Source organism: Lepidochelys olivacea (genome assembly GCF_965140295.1).
Source record: "Lepidochelys olivacea isolate rLepOli2 genome assembly, chromosome: 2".
NCBI lineage: Eukaryota > Metazoa > Chordata > Testudines > Cheloniidae > Lepidochelys > Lepidochelys olivacea.
The window spans coordinates 134,774,817-134,795,161 of NC_140412.1; the positions used below are offsets into that span (position 1 = coordinate 134,774,817).

General features: G+C 49.5%; 1 protein-coding gene across 1 annotated transcript in view; it reads right to left on the reverse strand.

Annotated features, from left to right (window-relative positions):
* LOC311515465 (uncharacterized protein) overlaps nucleotides 1-20,345 on the reverse strand; it is a 297,106-nt gene that overhangs the window by 43,038 nt on the left and 233,723 nt on the right. The window lies entirely within an intron of this gene.

The window sequence follows — 20,345 nt, forward strand, 5'->3', positions numbered from 1 at the left end:
AACTAGGGGCCCAGATTAATCAACTGATGAATCATGATCACATGCTACCTGAGGCACATTGCACATGTGCTAAGCAGTAGTAGTGGCGGACAGTGTTTCAGTGAATTGCATACTTTCAAACAGAGATTGATCAGGCATCTTGCAAATATCTCATAATCAACATGCAAAGAGACTTATTTTGTTAAAACAGGTTGCCTTTTTGGTATCACATCAGCACTTGCCTTGTTCCAGAAAGCCAGGAAGGATACTCTGAATAGGACTGCATGGAGTTCAACACTATTTGGATGACATCCTTGTTATAGGACAAGATTAAGAAGATATTCATCAAAATTTGGATGCTGTTTTTCAACATTTGGAAGACAATGGACTGAGAGTACATTGAGACTAATGTGAATTTTTCAAAACTTCAGTTGAATACCTTGGACATGTAATTTAGCTTAAGGAAATGCCCAGAAAGAGAGAGAGCAGTTTTGTAGATTTTTTACTTTTATTTAAGTGAATTTAGTGATGATGTATTACTACCATAGGTTCAGCTCCAGTTTCTACAGTTTCAAGCTCAGAGTGAAATTACCTCTGGTGCTTTTCTCAGATTTCAAGGCTCTAGGAGCACATGAAGTCCAAGGATAACGATTACAAACACAATCACAAGTACAAAATCTTATCTGTACTGCAAGCTTTATTAAAATAAGTAAAGTTACAATTATCCACACATATAGAAATCCTATAAAAACCTATGCAATAACTGTAGTTATACTCACATCCTCAACTATATTCTAGGATCTGATGGTCTCCTCACCAATTAATTATCAATCGAGGGATAGTTCATGCTGGGTTTTTTCCCCAGTGGGTATTCCCACTTTAACCCAACCAGGGAAGCCTTTATATTGTAATTATAACTATGCCTAAATCTTATGCATATGTATGAGGGTGTCAGCCCTCTTTTCTTTATCTGTACTTCCACACCCCGTGAATACTGGAGTGCCCCATTTTTCATAGCTTGTTTATAGTTTCTCTAATTCTCATTATCATCTACGCACAACATATACCATGTGGTCAATACAGATATTCAAAGATGTTACAGTCAGGCATCTTGTGGTCTTGAATAATACATTGTGATCTCTTGCAATAACCTATTGGCACATCTTTACAGTAATCTTGTGACTTCCAAGGCATAGGATTATTCCTAGGGCACCCACTCATGTCAAACATTATTAAGCCTATGACCTTGTATGGCTAAGGTAAAATCCTACAGGTCTCAGCCTGGACATTGCAGCCATGCTTTATTTATATATCCAATGCATATTCATTGTTCCTAAATACTTATCAATCTCATACTTCTATCATTCTACAATTTTAATCTATTTAGAATGCAATGATTATATATGACATAGGATATAAATTGATCATAACATCTGTGATAGACCCAGACCTGTTGGGTACAGCAGAGTAGTTCCCCTTTATTGGGATCCAGGAAGTGGGTGGGCTTTGCCCGCCCACTGCTAAAGGATCCCCCCCCCAGCCTAAGAGGGGGGTCCACAGGACCTGGAAACCAAATAATTACGGGGGACAACTAATGAAATAACAGGGACAGGAGTGCGGTCAAAGGATCAAATGAAGGGAACCAGACAGGGACACCAAGCAGAGAACCCCAGACAGTGCCCACTGCTCCTTGAAGGCATCAAGGGAGTCAGTGGATGCCACCCAGAGGAACTCTGCCCGGATACGTGAATGGACCGAGGATAGAAAATAGGCCACACATTCACAGGAGACTCCATCGGCCAACCTCTTCACCCTGGTTTTATAGATGGCCAATTTAGGCAGGACCAGGAGGAGGTTGACCAGGAGGTCCCGTGTCTTAGTGGGGCCATGGATAGGGAGTGCATAGATAAGGAGGTGAGGGGAAAAATGCAACCAAAAACATAACAAAATATTCATGAGGAGCCAGAATAGGGGCTGCAGCCTGGCACACTCCAAGTATATGTGCACCACGGTTTCCCTCACACCGCAAAAGGGGCAGGCGTCTGGGATAGGGGCGAACACGCACCAAGTACATGCCCACGCTCACAGCCCTGTGAAGGAGCCGCCAACCGATATCCCTGGCGGGACTCGGGACCAAGGTGGAATATAGGCTGGCCCACCGGGGCTCCTCACCCTCTAGGGGTGGCAGGAGGTCCCGCCACTTTGTGTCAGGGCGGGACACGAGGGTGAGGACATGAAGGGTGTGGAGCACGAGCGTGTAGAGATGTCGTTTTGGCGCGGTCTGGAACCGGACCGGCTGCAGCTCGCGCAGCCGGCTCACGGTGAAGGGGCGGGGGGGTCGGTCGGGTCCACGGGGCAGGGGCCCGATGAAAAGATCCGGAGGGCCTGGGGTGGAGAGTGGGCGGGGCGCGCCCTCTCGCAGGACCCGGTCGAGGTAAACCCGAGCAGCGGGCGGCAAAGCGGCCCTCACCTCCTGAAGTACACGCAGGGCAGTACGAGGTCTGGAGAGCCCCATGCGCTGAGCGAGCGTCAGGGGATCCAGCCAGTCTCCCCGGTCGTAGTCCAGGAGGTCTCCGACTCTGGTGACTTCCACCAGGACCAACCTCTGGCGCACCGAAGGGGACTCCGCCGCCTGCACACGGAGCTGGGGGTTGTGTAGCAGGGGCTCCGCGAGGAGGTCTTCCCCCACGGTGGCCGCCACGGACCTGGTCGCTGAGAGCAGTTTCCAGGTCCGGAGGAGATCCTGGTAGAAGACCAGCAGCCCAGAGAGGTCTCGCGGAAGACCTCTTGGATGGAGATAAAAGAGCTGCCAGTCATATCAGAGACCTCGGAAGCGGCACAGGAAGGTGTGCACCAGTACGCTCCACGCCGGACTACCTGCACCATAAAGGAGCCTCTGCACGGCCTGGAAGCGGAAGACATGGACCTGAGTGTGTAGATACTTCAGGCCCTGCCCTCCCTCCTCCAGGGGTAGATGGAAAACCCCTGCAGAGACCCAGTGCAGTCCTGACCAGAAGAACTCCAGAATTGATGTCCGGATGTTGGCCAGGAAACCCGGGGCCGGGACCAGGGTGTTGAGCCGGTACCAGAGCATGGACAGGACTAGTTGATTAAGCACCAGTGCCCTCCCTCGAAGGGAGAGACACCGGAGTAGTCCTGTCCATCTCCGGAGCCGCTCTACCACCCTGGCCTCTAAACCCTGCCAGTTCTCCGGCAGAGACGGATGCGTGGCAAAAAGGTAAACGCCAAGATAGAGCAGCGGACCCACGCTCCACCTGATGGCTTGAAGTGCGGGTGGGAGGGAGCTCGCCTGCCACCAGTCCCCTACCACCAAGCCAGAGCTCTTGACCCAGTTGACCCGGGCGGAGGAGGCTGCCGAGTACACAGCCTGGCAAGCCTCCACCCACGCCAAGTCACCTGGGTCCTGGACCACGAGGAGTACATCGTCGGCGTATGCCGACAGGACCAACCGCAGCTCTGGCTCCCATAGCTCCAACCCCGTCAACCTCCTGCGGAGGAGACAGAGGAAGGGTTCGATCGCCAGAGCGTACAGCTGGTCCAATAGGGGGCACCCCTGCCATACTCCTTGCCCAAAGCGGACCAGTTCAGTCAGGGTCCAGTTGAGCATGACCAGACACTCTGCGGAGGCATACAGCACCTGGAGAAAACCCACCAACTGGGGTCCGAAGCCAAACACTTGCAGGGTGCCCAGGAGATACCCATGGTCCACCCTGTCGAACGCCTTCTCCTGATCCAGGGACAGGAGAGCGAATGACAGACCATCCCTACACCCAAGCTCCAAGAGGTCCCGGACCAGATACAGGTTGTCGAAGATGGTGCGGTCCGGGACAGTGTAGGTGTGGTCTGGGTAGACCACGTCCGCCAGCACAGACCCTAGCCGCAACGAGATGGCTTTTGCTACAACCTTGTAGTCCATGCTGAGGAGCAAGACGGGACGGCAATTTCGTAAATCGCGGAGGTCCCCCTTCTTCGGCAATAAGGCGAGCATGGCTCGCCTGCACAAAAGAGAAAGGACCCTGCTCTGCAAAGACTCGGCCCAGATGGTGACTAGGTCTGGGCCGAGGACGTCCCAGAACACGCGGTAGAACTCCACGGTCAGCCCGTCCATGCCTGGAGATTTATTGGTGGGCATGCGGCGGAGGGTTTCCGAGAACTCGGCCAGAGTGAGAGGCAGCTCTAGCCGGTCTCGGTCGCCTATGCTGACAATCAGGAGTTTGTCCCAGAGCACTCTGCAAGTGTTAGGATCAGTCGGATCTGGGGAGAAAAGGCCTGCGTAGAAGGCCCTGGCCCTCCCGCACATTTCCGCTGGATCCATGAGGGGGGTGCCGTCCTCTGCTACGAGGCAGGTGACGTGCTTCTTGGCCCCCCTCTTTTTCTACAGGGTGTCCTCAAGGAACTCCCGCAGCTTCTCTCGCAGCGTATGGGGGGCCGGGGTCACTAGCCCCCGGTTTTCCTCCAGAGGGACAACTGACACAGCCTCTTGGCCCACCAAAACAGGCAGGCAAGGGTGGACCCCCGATGGGCTGGTACCACACGGTCCCCCTCAAACCCTGGCTCAATTAGGGGCGGCGGAGGGAAGATAGCAGCTCCTGGTAAGTCGGGACAGGGAAATACAGAGGCCGCTCCCTGGGGGCTATCCTCTGGGAGTGAGGAAATGACGGCCCCAGGGGCGGCAATGGTATCACGGGAGGCGGAGGGGACAGGGATGGGGTTGGCATCAGGGGCAGGGCAGGGATCCAGAGTAGGAGCAGGGCAGGGGTCAGGAGCAGAGTCAGGGAGAGGGGCAAAGGCAGGATCCTGGGCCCCAGTAGCCAGGCTCCTGGGAAATGGCCCCTCTCGGTCAAGCTCAGGGATCTGGGGGGTGTGAAGGGGGCCCTCTGTGATGCCGGGCTCTGGCTCCATGACCAGCGCAGTAGCCACGGCATCGAAAGGTGGACAGTCTTCAGTGGGGTCCCCGCCTGGGAAGGAGGTTGGTTGCCCCATGACCACAAGGGACATCCCATGGGGCTTGGTTCCCAGCCGCATGGCACCAGCCGTCAATTCAGTAGGCTCGGCGGCCAACAGCAGGGTGCCACCCACAGCCGGGCAGATGGAGGTGCCCAGGGCACCCTCGGCAGTGGGAACACAAGCAGCGGTTACGGGGAGGGAGCATGGAGAAGGGGGGGCCGGGGTGAGGTCGCTCACATCGAGGCCCACTGGCAGAGGGTCATCCTCCCCCTGGGTGACGGGGGTCAGACCCAGGGCCTCGATCTCCTTGTAGATGGAAGGGAGCTCTCCTTCCACCACCCCAGAGTTCTTCCTGCCAGTGCCCAAAGCTATGCTCGCCTCAGGGCTCACAGGGGCTCCAGATGGTATCGGGGCAGGAGGGGCTGCATCGGGGGGCTTGGAGGGAAGGGACTCCAATGGAGGGATGGTACTGCCCTCCCATGCTGCCTCAGCCGGTACCGGGGGATGGAATGCACCCACGGGCAAGGCAGAAGGCTTGGTATCGGTGCCCGCCTTTCTGGTTTTCCGGGGGGCTTCCGCATCGGCAGAAAGGAGCAGAGCTCAAGCCTTCCGCTTACCCCGCTTCCCCTGGACTAGGGCCCAGCCCTCCATGGCATCATCCGGGGGCCGGCGGCTCAGGGACTGTGGGAGGCAGCAGTGGGGCAGCATGAGGGAGGGAAGATTCCCCCTGGGGCGGGCCCTCTCCCATGCTTGGTGGTATCCCTTCTGCACCTCCTCTGGGGGCCCTGCCAGATTGCAGGCAGCAAAGGCGGGGCTCTCCTGCTCGTCTGGGCACGCTGGGGGAAGCACCCCCTGGGCCTGAGCAGGAGCACTGGTGGACTGAGTAGGAGAAGGGGCGGCTCCGGGTGCCAGGCAGCCAGGTGCCCCGGTGATGATGGGGCCGGCACCTCGCCAGGGTTCAGGGGTCCTGGATGCCCTTCCTTGCCGGGCCAAGGGGCAGTCCCTCAGGATGTGCCCCATCACCCAGCAGAGAGAGCACCGGGCCTCCCTCATGGAATAATGCACCTGGTAATGGGCCCCCTGGTAGAGGATCAAGAATGACCCCTCAAGCATCTCTCCATCACGCGCCACTGGTGGCAGTTGAAGCTGCACTTGCCGGCGGAACGAGAGGACGTGACGGAGGGCGGGGTCCTTGCAGCCCAGGGAGAGAGGGCTCAGGACAGAGATGGGTTTTCCCAGGGTTGAAAGGGCAAGTAATAGGGCGGCACTGGGAAGGAAGGGAGGGACGGAGGTCAGGACCAGGCGGACGCCCAGGTCGTCCAGTGGCTCCAAGGGGACAAACACGCCCCCCACCACCAGACCCTTCTCCACCGCCTCCTGGGCGATGGCCTCCGATGCCATGAAGAAGACCACCTTCCCGTACATTCTGGAGGCTGCCACAATGGCCGTGGGCCCCACCGCTCTCACCAACGCCCACACGTAGGTCTCCACATGGGGCAAGGCGGGCACCAGGAGGCAACGGACGCCGTGCTTCCTGGTCATGGTGGGAAAGGGGCCCCGGCCTCTATAGCTGGTAGCAGAGGCAGTGGGTGGGAGAGATGACGTGGCAGCAGGCAGGGGGGCTGCCGCCACCTGGGCGTATGCCCTGGGGGCCGGGGGAGGGACACCCGCAGAGCTGGTGGAGGGAGCAGCGGGTAGGGACATCGCTGCCAGTGGCGGGGCCGCGGCAGTGGGGGCAGTTCCTGCCATGGAGGGCCTGGTCTTTTTAGTAGGGCCCTTCCCACCGGCTGGGGGTCTCCCCCAGAATCTGAGGGGGCGAGGGACGTGGCGGCAGCGGAGGTCACCTCAGTGCCCGCCGCTGCCAGCGCCCCAGCAGGGGCAGGGGCAGGTGGTTTGGCAGTGGCGGTTGAGGTAGAGACTTGGGGGGGTGATGGAGGGGCAGGCGGGGGAAGGGCAGCTGGGACTGCCGGAGGGGCTCCACCTGCCGTGTCCCCTGCCATAATGAGCAGGGAGGGAGGGGAAAGGGGAGCCTGGTCAACCACTCCTCCCTGCTAGGATGCAGGCAGGGGAGGAGGGCGCCAAAAGGGGTGAGCTGGGCAGGGGGCTATCAAGGGCTTGTGGGGGACAGTCACCGACTCAGGATAGAAATCCGGCTCCTCTAGCTGCACTAAGGGAGGGGGGTCATAACGCTAGGGGGGTTCAGTGAGATGGGGCAAACTCAAGCAGGGGAAGGGCACAAGCGCGTGGGAGGGGGCATGGGCACACTGAGTAAGGGACCAATCAGGGCAGGGGTAACACGTGAGGAGGGGGGAGAACCAGGCTGGACGTAGGACAGGGAACCAAGGAGTTAGCTTCAGAGGCTGGGGCGGGGCAAACAAACAAAAGCTGCAGAGGGAAAAGGGCGGGGCAGGGAAATAAACTGAAGCTAGCGAGGTGCTGGGGTAAAAGGGAGGGCAAAAAGGCTGCAAGGGGCAAATGGGGCAGGTAGCAAGGGACAAAGCTGGGAGCTTGCTGAAGGGGGCCAGTCGGGGGGGCGGGGCACGTGCACCCACGTGCTCTTGCAAAGAGTCAGTGCAGGCTGGCTGCTGCTTCAGGCCCAAAATGTGAAAGGGCACAGCAAGCCAAGCAAGCAGTGGAGTCCCAGAGGCAGGAGCTTGAGGCAGACGGAAGTGTCCACTGGGGGTGGTGGAGGGGGCAGCAACGACTGTGGTGGTGGGGGTTTGGGGAGGACACACAGATGGACTGGGGGGCAGGCTCCCCGCCACACCCCTTGTGTCCCCATAAACACTGTCAAAACCCCCACCACAAGAGCACAGCTCAAAAGTTACTCAGCCTTAAGCTCCCCTCCACAGTGGTCTGCAGAGTCCCTGTGCGCTCCCCCAGCAGCAGATGGCCTCTTCTCTTCCTCCTTTGGGGCCCAGCAGCTCCCAGGCAGCAGCCCAGTGGCCAGGCAGACAGAAAGGACCCTTTACAGCTGGTGGTGTCCACAGAAGTAGCAATGGCTGGGTAGGGGTCCCTCACTTCCCCCATCTGGGGAGTTGGCCAGCAGTCCCCCCCCCCAAGGGGCTGTAGTTGGAGCAGTAGCAGCACCCAAGGGTGGTGGGGGGGGGTCCAGCAGCTAGCTAGCAACCAGGTAGCAGAGAAGGGGTGTGTGTGGTGTCTGACCCAGCAGGAGCAGCAGCAATCTCCCTCCTTCCTCCAGGCCAGTTGGATTCAGCAGAGTAGTCCTATTGGGAATCCAGGACGTGGGCGGGCAGAGCTCGTCCACTACAAAAGGATCCCCCCACAGCCTAAGGGGGAGATCCACAGGGCCTGGAGAACCAACTAATTACGGGGGACAACTAATGAAAAACAGGGACGGGAGTGCGGTCAAAGGGTCAAACGAAGGGAACCGGACGGGGACACCGAGCAGAGAACCCCGGACAGCGCCCACCGCTCCTCAAAGGCGTCAAGGGAGTCGGTGGACGCCGCCCAGAGGAACTCCGCTCGGAGACGTGAAAGGACAGAGGATCGGAAATAGGCCCCGCAGTCGCAGGAGACTCCATCGGCCAACCTCCTCACCCTGGTTTTATAGATGGCCGCTTTAGCCAGGGCCAGGAGGAGGTTGACCAGGAGGTCCCGCGACTTAGTGGGGCCACGGACAGGGAGTGCGTAGATGAGAAGGTGAGGAGAAAAGTGCAACCAAAACCGTAACAAAAGATTGGTGAGGAGCCGGAATAGGGGCTGCAACCTGGCGCACTCTAGATAGACGTGCGCCAGGGTTTCCCTCACGCCGCAAAAGGGGCAGGTGTCCGGAATCGGGGTGAACCGCGCCAAATACACGCCCGTGCTCACGGCCCCGTGAAGGAGCCGCCAACTGATATCCCCGGCGGGCCTCGGCACTAAGGTGGAATAGAGGCTGGCCCACCGGGGCTCCTCACCCTCTAGAGGTGGCAGAAGGTCCCGCCACTTTGTGTCAGGGCGGGACGCGAGGGTGAGGACATGAAGGGTGTGGAGCACGAGCGTGTAGAGATGTCGTTTTGGCGCGGTCTGGAAACGGACCGGCTGCAGCTCGCGGAGCCGGCTCACGGTGAAGGGGCGGGGGGGGCGGTCGGGTCCACGGGGCAGGGGCCCGATGAGAAGGTCCGGAGGGCCTGGGGTGGAGGGTGGGCGGGGCGCGCCCTCTCGCAGGACCCGGTCGAGGTAAACCCGAGCAGCGGGCGGTAAAGCGGCCCTCACCTCCTGAAGTACGCGCAGGGCAGTACGCGGTCTGGAGAGCCCCATGCGCTGAGCGAGCGTCAGGGGATCCAGCCAGTCTCCCCGGTCATAGTCCAGGAGGTCTCCGACTCTGGTGACTTCCGCCAGGACCAACCTCTGGCGCACCGAGGGGGACTCCGCCACCTGCACACGGAGCTGGGGGTTGTGTAGCAGGGGCTCCGCGAGGAGGTCTACCCCCAGGGAGGCCGCCACGGACCTGGTCGCTGCGAACAGTTTCCAGGTCCGGAGGAGGTCCTGGTAGAAGACCGGCAGCCCGGAGAGGTCTCGCGGAAGACCCCTCGGGTGGAGATAAAGGAGCTGCCGGTCATATCGAAGCCCTCGGAGGCGGCGCAGGAAGGCGTGTGCCAATGCGCTCCACGCCGGACTACCTGCACCATAAAGGAGCCTCTGCAGGGCCTGGAGGCGGAAGACGTGGACCTGAGTGCGGAGACACTTCAGGCCCTGCCCTCCCTCCTCCAGGGGCAGATGGAGAACCCCTGCAGAGACCCAGTGCAGTCCTGACCAGAAGAACTCCAGAACCAATTTCTGGAGGTTGGCCAGGAAATCCGGGGCCGGAACCAGGGTGTTGAGCCGGTACCAGAGCATGGACAGGACCAGTTGGTTGAGCACCAGTGCCCGCCCTCGAAAGGACAGACACCGGAGCAGTCCTGTCCATCTCCGGAGCCGCTCTACCACCCTGCCCTCTAAACCGTGCCAGTTCTCCGGCGGAGACGGATGCGTGGCAGAAAGGTAAACACCGAGATAGAGCAGCGGACCCACGCTCCACCGGATGGCTTGAAGCGCGGGTGGGAGGGAGCTCGCCTGCCGCCAGTCCCCTACCACCAAGCCAGAGCTCTTGACCCAGTTGACCCGGGCGGAGGAGGCTGCCGAGTACACAGCCTGGCAAGCCTCCACCCGCGCCAAGTCGCCCGGGTCCTGGACCACGAGGAGGACATCGTCGGCGTATGCCGACAGGACCAGCCGCAGCTCCGGCTCCCGTAGCGCCAACCCCGTCAACCTCCTGCGGAGGAGACAGAGGAAGGGCTCGATCGCCAGAGCATACAGCTGGCCCGAGAGGGGGCACCCCTGCCGTACTCCCCGCCCGAAGCTGACCGGTTCGGTCAGGGTCCAGTTGAGCCTGACCAGACACTCCGCGGAGGCGTACAGCACCTGGAGAAAACCCACAAACTGGGGACCCAAGCCAAACGCTCGCAGAGTGCCCAGGAGATACCCGTGATCCACCCTGTCGAACGCCTTCTCCTGATCCAGGGACAGGAGGGCGAACGACAGACCGTCCCTACACCCGAGTTCCAAAAGGTCCCGGACCAGATAGAGGTTGTCGAAAATGGTGCGGCCCGGGACGGTGTAGGTCTGGTCCGGGTGGATCACGTCCGCCAGCACGGACCCCAGCCGCAGCGAGATGGCTTTCGCTACGACCTTGTAGTCCGTGCTGAGGAGCGAGAGGGGACGCCAATTCCGCAAATCGCGGAGGTCCCCCCTCTTTCAGCAGAGTAGTCGAAGGCAGATATACTGGCCACTGGATAAGCAGTTTTCTGTTCCCTGACTGACCAGAGCAGGGGCTGCTCCAGACTAGGGTGGATACATGATTCCAATTAGCCTGCAAAAAGTCAGTTGAAGCCATTAGGCTAATGAGCACCTGATTCCAATTAATCTGCAAAGAGTCAGGTGAGGCTGTTAAGCTAATGTGAACACCTGACTCCAATTAAGGCCGCTCTGATACTATAAAAGGGCTTACTCCCGTCAGGCCAGGGAGAGTCAGGGGAGAAGAAGTGTGGTTGAAGGGCTGGGTAATGAAGACACCCTCAAGCCACTGGAAAGGGAGCCCTAAGGTAAGGGTGAAGAAGGTGTTAAGAGAGAGAAGCAGGGGAGCTGTGGGGAATTGGCCCAGGGAAATGTAGCAACTCTGGTGGTGAAAGGTCAGCTGCCAACAGCTGCTGCCATTAGGGTCCCTGGGCTGGAACCTGGAGTAGAGGGCGGGTCCGGGTTACTCCCAACCCACCACTACAGAAACACCTCCTGGGAGGGGAAGACAGGCTCCTGTCAGGACAGGAGGCTAAACTGTTCTGGAATAAGCCTGTAGGGACAACAGAGACTGTGGACGTTCTCTCACCAACCTCCTTGCTGGCTTGTGATGAAAAGGGCTCAGTAGACTGTAGCTGGGCCCTTGAGAGAGAAGGGCTACATGGAGGGTTGCAGTGAGCCTCTGAGGCTAGCATAAACCACCTGGAAGCACGGGACCCACGGAGACAAGTTCGGAGCTCTGCCACACATCTTATAGCACATTAATATATGGATGATAAAATGAACTGGTTACATCTTCAGGCACCACCACCAGAGGTTTTATCACAGTTACGTTCATTATTAGGCGTGCTTAACTACTATACTAAATTTCTGCCTATTCTGGTGACAGTATTGGCACCTTTACATGAACTGTTACAAGCAAAGAAAAAATTGAAATAGACTAAAATGTGAGTAAAAAGAAAAGGAGTACTTGTGGCACCTTAGAGACTAATCAATTTATTAGAGCATAAGCTTTCGTGAGCTCGCTGTAGCTCACGAAAGCTTATGCTCTAATAAATTGATTAGTCTCTAAGGTGCCACAAGTACTCCTTTTCTTTTTGCGAATACAGACTAACACGGCTGTTACTCTGAAACCTGTAAAATGTGAGTGTGCACATTTAAGGAAACAAAAAAAAAACAGTTGACATCAGCCAAAGTTCTTACCCAATTTGATGCCTCGTTACCATTGCAACTGATTTGCGATGCTTCACCATATGGAGTGGATGCAGGTCTTTCCCACATTTTTCCTCATGGCATAGAGAAATCAATTGCCTTTGTTTCACACTCACCACCCCTGAGAAGAACTATGTGCAAATTGACCAAGAACCTCTCGGAATTATCTCTGGAAATCTCATACTTATCTGTATGGTAGACATTTTACCTTACTGATGGCGCATTGCCTGTTAATTTCAACTTTTGGACCAAAACATGGAATTCCACCATTAGCTGCTGATTGTATGCAATGATGGCAATTGCTTCTTTCAGCTCATTCCCATACTATTCAATCCTGTAAAAGGACTCAATACAGCAATGCTGATGGACTGTCATGCCTATCAAACTCCTGTCAACTCAAAGAACCTTCATAGTAATGGTTTTATCTCAATTTGATGGATAGATTACCCATTACTACCACAGACATCAACAAAGAAACCGCTGAGGATGATGTTCTTTCCCTTGTGAAGCGAATGGTACTACAAGGGACACTGCTGGATCATAAAAGCCCCCAGTTTACACAGTTCATGTCATGTCAACATGAATTATCTGTGAATCACAGTTCCATCTTCTAGGGAATGCTAGTGACCATTCTGAAATCACTTCAATATCTGCTTTCGGAAGCTCTTCACACAGGTCATTTTGACATTGCACAGATGAAGGCACAGCCCAGAGTCATGACTGGTGGCTAGGGATCAAGGAAGACATTGAGAGGAAGGCAGATGCTGTACTGTGTGTCAGCAAATTCAGCAAGATCCTACACCAGCTTGTACACATACTTTGTCATGTCCTCAGACTACTTGGACACATACTCATGTGGACTTTGCTGGACCTGTAGAAAGTTATTTTTCTGGTCATAGTTGACACTCATTCAAAATGGCTATAAGTTTTTAGAATGACTTCTACCACAACTACCAAGACCACTGTACATCTTTTACCTTGTTTAGCCAATTTGGTTTCCCATTACAGTTGATGAGTGACGATAGACCTCAATTCTCTTTTGAAGAACTTCAGAGATTCCTGGCTTCAAATGGGATACAGCACATATGTTCTGTTCCATATCATGCTGGTACAGACAGACTGGTGAAATGTTTTGTCGAGAGACTTAAGCAAGCCTTAAGAACTAACCAGTCTATTTTGAGTCATCAGTAGAAACTGGACTATTTCTTGCTCTACAGGAACACACCACCTGCTACTACTCAGGAGTTATCTGCAACTCTTTTTTTGAAGCAAACTTTGCATGCCTTTTGGGACCTGCTACATGCTGATATTGCTTCATGTGTAGCAAAATCCCAAGCTATGCAAATTGATTAAGGATGTGAGACTCGCCATAATTTCTTTTTTAAGTAGGAAACTTCGTGTGGACTTGCAACTGTAGAGTGAGATGGGTACCTGGAGAACTCAACAAGTACCTGAGTCAGGTGATGTTCCTGTAGGATCTTCCTTTCCTTCATAGAACTTCCTTCCCTTATAACTCACAATTTCAATTAGCTGGTGAAAGAAACTTTCATATCGGATCCAGTTGATTCCCTACCAAATCCAGTTGATTCCTTACTACAAATTGTTCTGTTCTGAACGGTGTTGCACCACCACCCCCATGTTATCCAAAGACAGTGCAGAAACCAGTGGTGCACCTGAATTTATAAATTTGTTAAAATAGTGAGTTGCTATTCCAGGGCAGACTAATCCCTTGCAATTTAAGAGTCTCTGGTAGTCCACCTGAAACTTTTAGTTAGGTTATATAAGCATTTATTGTTCGCCATGTAAACGATAATACATATATAGGAAAGTGCTTTTTTTTTTAAAGTAGGAGGGAGGGATATGATGTCCTGCCCCTTTAAATGTTTGAGCATTCTCTCCTACCCCAGTGCAAAACCTCACTTTCCTGTTAGTTTCAGTTTTACTGCCAGAACAATACTTTCCACAGCAGACAGCTGTATTTCTGTCATTTCCCTCTGTATCTATCTCCTTCTCAGCTAAGTCCAAATGCAACACATCCTCTCTTAAAAAAACAAAACAAAACAAAAAAACCCTCCGTTTTTTAAACCCACAAAGAATTCTGAAAATATTCTTATTAAAACTGATTTATTCTACAAACTCTCAAGCTTTCATTTAACTTTGAGGTAAATATATAGAGTTGGGAAATGTTTTGATTATTTCAACCTCATGTTTCCATTTAATGGTTTTGTTTTTGTATTCCTGAAATGTCTAAGATGGTACAAGCTTATTTTGTAATGTTCCTTTGCAAATAGTTTATATATAAAATGCAAAAATATAATGTAATATCTTCCTCATGCCACTGCTATGTGAAGAGTGAGATGTTTTATGCATCAATCTGGAATAAAATAATTCTGTTAAACTTGTCACTAACACAAGAAGCCATCTGAGTATTTAATATTTATATTAATTAGGTATCTGACAATCCTTAAGTAACTTTCTCCCCAAACTCAAAAAGACAATCACTCTTCTAAGGATTGTTAATAAGAGACAATGCTTTCTTTGATAGCTATTTAAGAATCGTTTATGTTTTAAAAAGACTATTTCTAAGCTGAAGGACTTTTTTATAAAAATAGGTGTTCTGACTCATTTGAAACAGAAATTCAACTTGTATTAAATTCTGACAGAACTAAAAGAATATTTCAGAAAATGAACTAAACAAAAGAAAGAGTTAGGGTAAATTTTAAGATATTCTGAAAATTTCTTGCCACAAAAAGACAAAAGCAATATGACCATGAAGCTGAAGGAGGTGTACAACCCTGCTGTACATGCATCAGCAGAGATATCTGGATCCTGGTAAGCCCTTGAAAGTGATGTATTTTCCTTCTTCAATGAAACTATGGAAGGAGAAGAGTATATCTTTAGACTCAGGACTCATCTCAACCAGTTCTCTCTTTCAAACAAGGAAACAGCAGGAAAACAGCAAGAAAACAATCCACAATAGAGCATCAAGAAGAAACAACTTTCCAATCCATGTTTCTGCAACTTGATGACATTACCAAGAGTTCAACATCATTTGTGAGATATTTGCAGAAGCACTGCCAACGCATTAGACTATTTTTTTTCTTGTCATAATTTTTAGTGAGATATTGAAATGCAATGTTATTTTAAGGTACTGACAACTTCTCTTGTTAATACCAGATTGTTCAGACTGTACAACTGGAGAGAAGACATAAGATAACCTCGATTAAACAAAGAAAAACAGTGATATTTACTTTGCATTTATGTTTCCTAATATTTCTTAGTTTGCCTGTCTGAAGGATGACGTTGCACCCAATAATGCTTTATAGAAATATGCTTATGAGTGTAAATATGACATAACTGGAATATGTTTTATGCTACATATGCCATGTAACATATCTTTGCAAAGGTTATGTTCTACTGAATGTATTCATCCTATCTGTATGCATGTATCATTTTTATATCTGAAGTTATGAGCGTTGGACCTATGCTTGTATTTAAAGTGTTTGCTGTAGAAAGCACATAAGGCAGATTTGGTCAACATAGCGTGAAGGGGTTATTCAAGTAATTGGAAGTACTTAGCTAACAATGGATCTTGAGAGACGCCAATCCACATCTAAGCTTTCCTGGGAACATTCAAACTAACATGTAAACAATGGCATCAGCCTGTAAAGAACTGAGTCATGCATGGACACATGACTTGCCCATATGACTTCAAAACTCCATCTTGTAGCTGTGATTCTGCACAGAAGAACAAAAGGGGTTTCCACCCACAAGAAAAAGCTATGTAAAGCCTTGGGAAACCCCTCCATTCTGTCTTCAGCTGGCTCACGAGAGAGCCTCTCCACCCCAAAGAGATGCATGAAAGAAACTGAAACAAATGGCAGTAACTATGGGAGTGTGAGTGACTGTGGACCCTGTCAAGGTTTCTTCCCCACTCTGAACTCTAGGGTACAGAGGTGGTGACCTGCATGAAAGATCCCCTAAGCTTATTCTTACCAGCTTAGGTTAAACGCTGCCACCACCAAAGTGTTACACAAAGAACAGGGGAAGTGCCCACTTGGAAACATCTCCTTCCCCTTCCCTCCACCCCTGCCAAATATCCCCCCCAAGCACTACACCCCCTTTCCTGGGGAAGGCTTGATAAAAATCCTCACCAGTTTGTATAGGTGAAACACAGACCCAAACCCTTGGATCTTAACAATGAAAATCAATCAGGTTCTTAAAAGAAGAATTTTAATTGAAGAAAAAGTAAAAGAATCACCTCTGTAAAATCAGGATGGTAAATACCTTACAGGGTAATCATATTCAAAACAGAGAATCCCTCTAGGCAAAACCTTAAGTTACAAAAAGATACAAAAACAGGAATTATACATTACATTCAGCACAAGTTTATTTTATCATTTAAACAAAACAGAATCTAACGCATATCTAACTAGATTGCTTATTAACCCTTTACAGGAATTCTGACCTGCATTCCTGCTCTGGTCCCGGCAAAAGCATCACACAAACAGAGAGGACCCTTTGCCCCCCCCCCAGCTTTGAAAGTATCTTGTCTCCTCATTGGTCATCTTAGCTTCTTAACCCTTTACAGGTGAAAGGGTTTTTCCTCTGGCCAGGAGGGATTTAAACGTGTTTACCCTTCCTTTATATTTACGACAGACCCAGACTAGGAAGAAGTCTAGTCTGTCAAACAAGCTTATTGGAACATCTCTGAGGTTAAGATTTACCTGCATTTAGTTTCCTACTGTATTAGGCTTAGACTTGCGTGTTATATTGTATTTCGCTTGGTAACTTCGTTCTGTCTGTTATTACTTGGAACCATTTATATCCTACTTTTTTATATTTAATAAAATCACTTTTACTTATTAATTGGCCCAGAGCAAGTATGAATTCCTGGGGGAGCAAATAGCTGTGCATCTCTCTCTATCAGTGTTATAGAGGGCGAACAATTTATGAGTTTACCCTGTGTATAAGCTTTATACGGAGTAAAATGATTTATTTGGGGTTTGGATCCCATTGGGAACTGGTTGCTGGAGACAGGAGCACTTCTTAAGCTGTTTTCAGTTAAGCCTGCAACTTTTGGGAGGTTAATTGCAGTTTTAATTTTTGTGTGATTATTTTTTTTAGTTAATCGCATGAGTTAACAGCAATTAATCGACAGCCCTACCTTCAATTATAGTATATTCTTCATAATAAATTTGTGATTGAACTCTTTGGGAGAGAACTGTATGTCTCCTGCTCTGTTTTACCCACATTCTGCCATATATTTTCTGTTATAGCAGTCTTGGATGATGACTCAGAACATGTTGTTTGTTTTAAGAACACTTTCACTGCAGATTTGACAAAACGAAAAGAAGGCACCAATGTGAGATTTCTAAAGATAGCTATAGCACTCGACCCAAGGTTTAAGAATCTGAAGTGCATTCCAAAATCTGAGAGGGATAAGGTGTGGAGCATGCTTTCTGAAGTCTTAAAAGAGCAACACTCTGATACAGAAACTACAGAACCCGAACCACCAAAAAAGAAAATCAACCTTCTGCTTGTGGTCTTTGACTCAGATGATGAAACTTAACAAGTGTCGGTCTGCACTGCTTTCGACTGTTATAGAGCAGAACCCATCATCAGCCTGTTCTCTGGAATGATGGTTGAAGCATGAAGGGACATATGAATGTTTAGAGCATCTGGCATGTAAATATCTTGCAACGCCGGCTACAACAGTGCCATGCGAACGCCTGTTCTCATTTTTAGGTGATATTGTGAATAAGAAGCAGGCACCATTATCTCCTGCAAATGTAAACAAACTTGTTTGTCTGAGCCATTGGCTGAACAAGAAAATAGGAGTGAGTGGACTTCTAGGCTCTAAAGTTTTACATTGTTTTATTTTTGAATGCAGCTATTTTTTGTACTTAATTTTACATTTGTAAGTTCAATTTTCATGATAAAGAGATTGCACTACAGTTCTTCTATTAGGTAAATTGAAAAATACCATTTCTTTTGTTTTTTACAGTGCAAATATTTTTAATGAAAAAAATATAAAGTGAGCATTTTACACTTTGTATTCTGTGTTATAATTGAAATTGATATTTTTGAAAATATGGAAAACATTCAAAAATATTTCTATAAATGATATTCTATTTAACAGTGTGATTAATCATGTAATTAATCACAATTATTTTTTAATCTACAATATTGCATGTTTAAATAAATGACTAGTATGCCACTGAGCCCCCAAATGTGCAAGGAGATCCATTCGGCTGGATTACCAGTTCGCTTCCCTGGGGACCTAAATGGACATAGGAGTCTACTTGTTTAGAGCAGTTTGCAGTCATAGTCTTTTTTTACCAAACACATTACACATGCTCTTTTTACCAAACACATGAACCCTGAAACTTGTGTCCAGTATGTGTGCAATTCCCACTAATGCTCAAAGGCAATGAAGTATGCGTATATTCAGAGACAGAATATATTCCACTGAGAGACCACTCCATATCCAAAAACTTTTATGATCAACATGGGACAAAGTCATAGCTTTTTAACCCACTAACTATAAATGGAAAAATTACAAAGCAGCATTTGTCTTGAACAATATTTTAAAGGTATTATCCTAACTCTTCCAGTTAAATGTATACATTTTAGATTTTTTAGAAATCTGGAAAACAGATATGTTTAATAATTTTCAGATTTATTAAGATATCTAATCTTGCTAAACCCTTTGCATTATAAACGTTTTACAATAATTATAAATATCTTATTTGGTATAATAAATCTCTAGAACATTCCTTGCACTTGACAATCCTTCCAAGTCCAAATGGAAGCAAGATGTATAAACATTTGGAAGATATATTGGAACTACAACAAACCATAAAAAACAATTAGAAAGAAATGGGTTTAGCAATTAGAAATTCAACAACAAATCCTCAGAAATACTACTTTTTTTCTTAATCAACATTTTGCCACATGAACTTATTCGGTCCCTTAACCAATAATTCAAATCCATATTTATTATAATGTTTCTTACCAAAAGCACATGTTAAATAAAGATGAAAGGCAAAATATAAAAAAGTACATTTTCAACTGTAAAAATGTAGTTGATTTTGATTAATACTGCATCTGCCATTCTACTCAGTCACTCAGTCGTGCATCCCAAATTTTATTATCCTACTCAGAGGAGAGGCTAACACTGAGTAACATTGAGGGGTAGCCGTGTTAGTCTGGATCTGTAAAAGCGGCAAAGAGTCCTGTGGCACCTTATAGACTAACAGACGTATTGGAGCATAAGCTTTCGTGGGTCAATGCATCCGACGAAGTGGGTATTCACCCACGAAAGCTTATGCTCCAATACATTTGTTAGTCTATAAGGTGCCACAGGATTCTTTGCCGCTTTTTCTGAGTATCATTGACATTCTCTGTCTCCAATAATGAGGTGTAGTGTAAGTCATAAAAAGATTTACCTTTAATTCTAAACCACATAGATGTTCTACCATGAGACCTTGACAATGATCTGTAGTACATGGGTGACTAGTCTTACGATAAACTACTGTGCATATTTGAAAGCAGACACAGATGATGCTTCTAGTTCTTTCACCCTTCTAGATGATTGACTAGTCTGAAGAGCCAAATACTGCAGTTTTCTGAGACCCTAATCCTGCAACATACTGAGTGCCTCTCAAGAGACGCTAAGTGCTTTAAACTCCCATTAGAATTGTGGGGAGGGATGTGGCATCATCAGGGTAAGGCTGACAGTCATTACTTCCACTGAAGAAAGAAATGAAGGAGGGCTGAGGGTCCAGGTCTGCAGCCCAAACACTCTTGCTGAATCAGTGGGAGTTAAAGACTGCTGGCTCAGCCTCACAAGAATGTAGCAATTGCTTCTAAAATTGTTCAAGCGAGCACTTAGTAGTATTACTTACAGAACACTCCAAATAGCCTTGCAGATATATGAAATTTTCAGATAACTGGGCATTCAAATGAACAGATGTACTATTAACTAACAGGTCTACATGGGAACACTCTGTGGATAACTAGGATTTTTCTATAAAGGAAATGTGGGTAACTGGAGTTAGTATTAGTGTTGTTGTTTCTTCTCATGATGAATGAAAATCAAATGGTTGGAGTTTCAGTTCAAAATGGCTCTAAAATGTGGATGCTTATCAGACTGCTTATTTCCACTAAATGCAGAAAATAATAACTCACCTCCTGTAAAGAGCTCTGAGATCTACAGCTGCACAGAACTATGCAAGGGCTAAGTATTATTAAAGTTTTGGCAGTCTGAAGTGTTAGGATACAGATATTCAGGCCTGTCTGCAAAGGCCTAGTCTTTAAGAATTTAGGTGTATTCTTATCACTTAGCTAGTTATAGAGTTATAAAAGAATCAAAATCACTGTCTGCGCAGTTTAAGGGCCTTCTC